Raw genomic sequence first — 7,268 nt, forward strand, 5'->3', positions numbered from 1 at the left:
AGGAACCAAGGTTATAGTGCAAAACGTTGCATATTAACTAGATGATAAATACTTCTATCTTCATCTTTTAGTAGTTGTAATATTGTGGCTGGTTGACATAGCTCTGTGCATACTAAAAGAGGCAAAGGTGAAGAGGTACAATAAATCTAAGCCATTTGAAGGCATGGAGGCCTGTGATCCAGAGGTCAGGCCAAACAAAATAATGGAGTTACAGATAAATCTCCATACAAATTTGGCATGGGAGAAATAAGTAAAAAAAATAAATAAATAAAAAATTGGGTTGTTAATACACATTTGCAGATTTCCTAATTTACAAATCTCAGTACACATTTATAAATCATATTTCACAGAAATAAACTGAAATATTTTTACACAAGTCTCCATACAGATCTTCAAACATTTCTGTTGCATTAATAGCTCCAATGAGTTGGGATCAATAGCCATGAATTCTTCAATATGTAACTTTAGCTTAGCAACAGTGCGTGCACATGGCATGAGTGAGATATTGGTCACCTAACACTTATCAACAAAACACTACTAACTGCAACACACATACTATAACAGTAAAAAGCCTAAAAGCCCTTCCTTCATTTACAAAAAAGTTACATAGCTAAAAGTAGAATTTTCCACATTTCATATTTCACCACCAATGATATCAAACTGGCCACAATACACACAGTTTACACGTGTAAGCTGAGGTGCACAATCACATTTACAAATAAGAAACAACACTAGTAACTGAATTGTTTATTGAAAGCCATTAATGAGTCCTAGCATGGAGGACAAGGTTGGTTCTAACAGTAAATGCCATTTGTTTTTACATACTGTATATAGGTGAGCTGTCACATACAGTCGCCATATCTTTACTGTTAAAATCACATTTGCTACACAGCGGGTGTCCTCCCCCATCTGCAGAAGGTTGTTGCTTTCCAAAGGAGTTTCCCATTTCTTCAGTCATTTCTGCTAATCCACTCCCATGCATTTTTTTTTATTTGATCTGGACACTTCTGGCCTCATAATGGTGTCTGTTACACTGGCACCCCTACAGCTCTCTGTGCATTTGCTTTATTCCATATGATATCTGCTAAAGCACAGCTGCTAACTTTCTCTCTGTTGGCACTTTTTTAGTTTCTCTTTCTGATCTGCTGGAAATGAAGGCATTCTCAATTCCAGTAAAAGAAAGTTGAAGACACTGAAAATATGCAAAACATAGCATAATTTACTCTTAAAAAGTGATAACACAGATCAATCATTTGAGATCCTCAGTGGTACAGCTTTTGCTTTTTAGCCCAACTTTCACTGATTTTTACTGTGCATAAAAACTCAGACAGCAACAGCACAGAAGCAATTAAACAACAACAAACTTGATCTACTGATGATCTGCTGGAGAGTTGAAGCATTTCACATTGTTTAATGCCGTTAGCCAGTGTGCAAGGGAGTACACATGCTAAAAATAAGTCCTCTAGCTTGTTGGCTCTGCTAATCCTGCTGTCCTGTTTCATTCATTAATTGCCTGTCCTTCAAAAAGATTAACAAGAGATCAAAATCAAAGACTGCTCTGCTCTGCTTGTTCTTCCTCTCATGTTAGACTGAGGGCAGACACTGCATTGACTCGCTGTATCTCATCTTGAGCTACAAACAGGGTACAAGACCATGCTACTAACTACAGTAGATATTTCTGCAACACATTACACAGGCATCTTTACCACAGCATCATGGCAGTTGCTTTTAGAAATTCTTCCCATTAAGTTTAGTACTTTTTTTTTTTGCGTTCATTAATTTTTAAAAGCTAAAACCAAAAACTTCGTAAATATTATGCATTTCTTTCACTGTATGGTGATTATATTGGATTTTACCATCACAGAGCTGTGGCAAGAACATGTAGCCTTCACTGGTTGTGTTTCAGTCCAACATACTGTTGTCAGGCAACAGAAGACAAATATGTAAATAAGCTGATGATAATAACTTTGGCCATATCTGTTAAGGCTAAATATCCTCTTCTGCATAAGGGGTCTTGTCGCCACCAACAGAACATTTGGTGTGACATCCTTGTGGCTGACACATTTTAGACTTAGTTCGAAGAGGCATCTCTATCAAGTAAATAGCGATGACAGACTTCTGAGTCTTACCATAAGAGGTACGAGGTCTGTTCAGCAGCCAGAGCAGGTGCTATACACAGGATTCTAACCAGAAAGGTTTGTTTAGAGACAGTCTTCCTGATTTATAGAGGAGAGACACAACGTTATCTCCCAAAACAATAAAAAAAAGAGTTGATTTTTTAAAATAAATGAACTACATTCATAGAATCAGGCTCAGATGAATCTGTCATCTCTTATAAAGAGCTATGTGTGTGTTTCAACATTTGCTGTTGTCTAATTTTTATCTGAACTGTCTGACTGATTCTGATTTTTTTTTTAATATAATTTAGTGCGAAGTTTAGATAAAATTACATTCATATTTATGTTGACAAAAGGAGCCACAACCCTGAATTTTATTCATTATTAGACCCGAGCGGCTTCTCTCAAAATGTTTAAAAAAACAAAACACTGACTGTTTTAATCATACCCTCGATCATGTTCTCGTTTAGTGGTATTTCCTGAAAAACCTAATTATTTGGATATTTTAAAATTATCCTAGAATTAACAAAAATTGAAAGAAATCATTACTTCTTTCAGAGAGCAGCTACTCTCAGTAAATGTTAATCCCACACAGCTTGATTATCTTCTCTGATAATTGCTTTATTTCTCAGAGAAGTCTGACTCGTGGTGCAATTCACCAATGAAAATCTAAAGATGACACCATGAAAGCATGTGATTTTCCAAATACACTACTTAAATTATTTACATCAAAACAATCCTCTCTAAAGCTAAGACTACTACTCATTTATTAGAATGATAGACGAATAATTATTAATAATAATGTTGTTGTTATGTCTAAATGTCCTATTATTGATGGGGGTAAACAAAAATAAACCCTGGCTTCTTTCTAGGCTCTGTTGAGCCTTGTATTCCTTCAACTCAGGAGTTACGACTTCATGAGTCAATTTTTAACCAAATACACCAGGAAATAGTTCATGTCTACTATGTTGTCTAGACAAAATTGGGACTGTGTCACCATGGCAACCACAAAAAAACCAGTTGTAGTCTTTTGTTATAAACTTACCCAGTATTTATACCTATCATAACCAAGTCATGTTTAGTGCCTAAACCTAATCAAATGTCTTTTTAATGCCTAAAAATCAGATAATATAAATGATGTGTGAATATCTGTAACATGCATGGGTCAAACTTGTCTCGGGTGTGAGTGGTGAAATGATTTGCTCCACCACTGACCCCTCCATCCTAGAAAATGTGAACTTTTTCGCCTTTTAAAGTGGAAGATATTGATTTCGTGTACATGGACATGAATCAGTACAATTGAGACTGGACAGATGAAAAATCTTGTTCAGGGACATGAAAATGACATTGGAAAATTCATGTTTAGGAACATGTTACATTTGTGCCCAGAAACACAAATCAGGGGATTAGCGGTAGTGACTATTTCACAAACAGAGACTGCTTGCCCCATCTTATCTTAAACCCTCATTATCCCCATTGAGCTTTTGGCTCTAAGAGTGCAGGCTTAATTGTGCTGTATCCAAAGGTACAGTGTAGGAAGAGCCTTCAGCTATCAGGCTCCTATCCTGCAAAACCGGTGCTCAGTTTGGGTTTGCAAGAGACAGTCTCTCCCCCTCTAATTTTAAGATTAGGCTAAAACTTTCCTTTTTGCTTTTAGTTAATGCTGAATCGGGTGACAATGAACCATCCCTTAATTCTACTGCTATGGGCTCAGTCTGCTGAGGGACCTGCAGTAATGTACTGAGCACACTCCCCTCCTTTACACTCCTCAGGTCACCTCATGCAGCTCTTTAACTTTTGTCTATGCTTTCTATGCATACTCGTTGCATGTCTTTAATATTGTAGCATCTTTAGCTTATAAAATTGAGAGCACTGAGATGAGTGAAGTGAGAAAAGATGGGATCAACTCAACTGAAGGTAAACTGGTTGCCTGAGCGTGAGAGGTTTTCTTGCTTTCAGGCCCAGGTTTGCCATGAATTTCTGAATTCCCATTTGCCTTCTATTACAGCCCATTCAGAGGATAATTTCAAGTCTGCAATTGTTGTGCAATGTCCAGACAGTCTTGCAGATCAGAGTTCACTTTAGTTCGACTTTGACTGTGACTCTTTGCTATTCTGAGGGAATCCTTTCTGGTTTTAATTAGAGGGCATTAACTAAATATCTGCAATCCTCCTATCATGTTATTACATTGCCGGTTTTTGGAGAAATTTAAAGGTAAAATATCAAATAGAACTTTACTAATAGCTTTGCAATAGCAATAAATTACTGGTGACATCTGAAAAAAGATGAGAGGGTAACTAATCATGACAAGGTAATAATAATCATGAACATAGTGAAACTTGCTGTCCTCAAGAGAAAGCCTTTCTCATTCTTCCCACTCAGCATGTGTGTGTTGATTTGCTTCTTCAACTTGGCAACCACACGAAACATTTGCATGTTTATACACTATATTTGGTTATTTTAAATGTATCCTTTACTATTTGGTAGCAAAATCCTGGTGTCTGGCCTGTGTTTCACACTTTTAGTGATGTAATGTTTAAAACATTTCCTTCCATTCAATCCACAGTCAGATCTTTAGAAAAAGAGTAGATGTTACTGGTACGTCACCTACTTTCAAAATGCACAGAAGAGAGGTTAAAGTCTGATGTGGTTAAATATTCAGCATCACTTGTAGTGTAAAGAACAATTTTCTTATTTGACAAAGATGTGTGAAGCATGAGTTCACACTCATTCTGACTTTTTTCTGCCAAACTATTACTGTGTCATGTATTGTTTTGTAAATCTGTGCCAGATTTGGGAAAAACAAATCCTCTTGGATTTCCTCAGAGCATAAAAATTGAGGCCTGAAAACAATATTAAACATCAAATCACATCAGTGGACTATTAAAAGTAAAGCATTGCATGATTCTGTATTTTTGTAGTTATCTGCATAGAGCAGGAATTATATGTCCTACTGCTAACCATATTTTTCACAAGCATATCAGCGCTCATATTATCTTTTCCCTCTTCAATGCAATGGGATTATAATTTTAGTACAACTTTGCTGTTGGCAATCCAAGACCATTTAACTAATCGAAGATTTAATGGCAGCTGTAATGTAGGACTGCTAAACTAATCCGCGTTAGGCATATTCAGCAATGAATTCAGCTACATCGTGGCTGCAGAAGTGACAGTAGCTAAGATAAACCTTTCCAAACTGTTAAAAGCTAAGAAAAGCTTGTAATGCTTGTAATCCTTGAAAAGTAATACCAGCACAGTACACCAAAACTGGAGATGTTAAAAACGTGCTTTCACACATCAGCAGTGATACGTGCATAAATTATTTGTCAGGAAATGCTTCAACACATTTGCAATGTGATTATTATGGCGTACAGAAGTAAGAAGTAAACACAGATCATTAATCTTTTTTTTATTTATTTACTAGCACAAATAAAAAAACAAAAAAACAAACAGCAGCACTGAGTGTCATCAACTTCTGTTTGTGGCTGTTAATCAAGCTCATTTTCCCATATAGTAAATGGAGTAAGCTGGTTTTCTTTACTGCTAAAATTCCCCTTAAAGAGTGTCTCCTCGTGCACCTCTGGAATGCTCCTGCCACTGATACTGAACCCTGTGTTGAAGGTCTGACCTGGGACAAATGTGCCAATGGGAATGCACAAGAAAATTAAGCGAGCACTGGCCACAGGCTACAAAACAATGTAGGCTCTTTCACTTAAATATTGATAATCTTTGACATAAGCACTGAGTCAGTGGGACCCAGATGTTGATGTTTAGGTGCATGGTGAAGTTGGAGATGTTGCAAGCTGCCAAAATGGACCTTGGATGTCTGCTTTTTGTCAGTATACTCATGAAAACTTTTACGCCTCATACAACAGATGCACTTTCTAAGATAGATAAGTAGATAGATGCAGCTTTTGGTGGCATGTAGCTACACAATATTAGGGAGGGGGTTTTATTGTTATGGCTGATCATATTTGTTGTATTAATTACTGTTCTATAAGTTTGCAGGTGCCTTGTTGTTGTAAGAGCTTTCAAACGTTTCTGCTCTGGCAGTTAGGACAGGTGTGATTAACAACAGTTTTGTCAATTTCATTTTTTCAATAACCCTTGTTGCACTGATTAATTACATTCCATACATTGTGATCACTCATTCTCTTATGGGGGCATTAATCTTGAGAGACTTACTCCCTACATTTATTACACTGAGTATTTTCTCCTCTACCTCAAAATGGCTGGAAAACCATTCTCTATCACTGTGATCAGTGAGGCCTAAAAGAGTAAGGCTTCTTCTTCAAAGTCCCAAAGGTTTTGTTCATCCATTAAGCCAAACAAGTGGGTGCTTTGTAAATGTTAGTGAATGCTGTGCTACTCATCTAAAGTTGTGTTTCCTATCCACCTCTTCTTGCTTGAACTTTCTAGTAGTTATGTATACATGCAAATCTGAAACTACAGTTTTGGTCAGAAGTTTACACACACTCATTATGGACATGACTGTCGTGGTAATTTCGGGCTTTTAATTATTTATTTTATTCATTTGCTGAAGGTTCTACAATATCTAATGTTGACCAGGCTGAGGCATATTAACTTAGTGATCATCACTGACTACAAAAACAAAATTGCTTGATGCTACTCAATGGACTGAACAATACTGAGAACAACTGTCAATGTCTGGAAGAAAAGCCTATCTGTCACTCTCAGATGAGAGGAAATTGGTTGCAGGATGTTCAAGAACAACCCAGGAAACACCAAGACGCAAACCTATTATTAACTGGAACACCAGAGTCACTGTCCACAGTGAAGCGAATTTTACATATCCATTCACCAAGAAAGAAGTCCCTGCTCAAAAATTGACACCTTCAAGCTCAAATAAAATTTGCAGCTGGCCACATGGACATGCCAAATGCCTTCTGGAGAAAGGTTTTATACTAATTCCAAACTGCCATAGTACGGCTGTGTGGCAGGCAGGATGAGGACCCAAATGCAGGACTCAAAAAGAATTAACTAAGGAAGCCAGCTTTATTTTTGCTGTAAGAAATAACACCAGATACAAGAAAAACATAACCCAAACTAGAAGACTGAGAAACCAGAGACACGCAAATAGCTACATAGGGTAGTATGATGGTACAATGCAATGGACAGAGGAAAACACAG

This window comes from Pelmatolapia mariae, linkage group LG6 (genome assembly GCF_036321145.2).
Source record: "Pelmatolapia mariae isolate MD_Pm_ZW linkage group LG6, Pm_UMD_F_2, whole genome shotgun sequence".
Taxonomy (NCBI): Eukaryota; Metazoa; Chordata; class Actinopteri; order Cichliformes; family Cichlidae; genus Pelmatolapia; species Pelmatolapia mariae.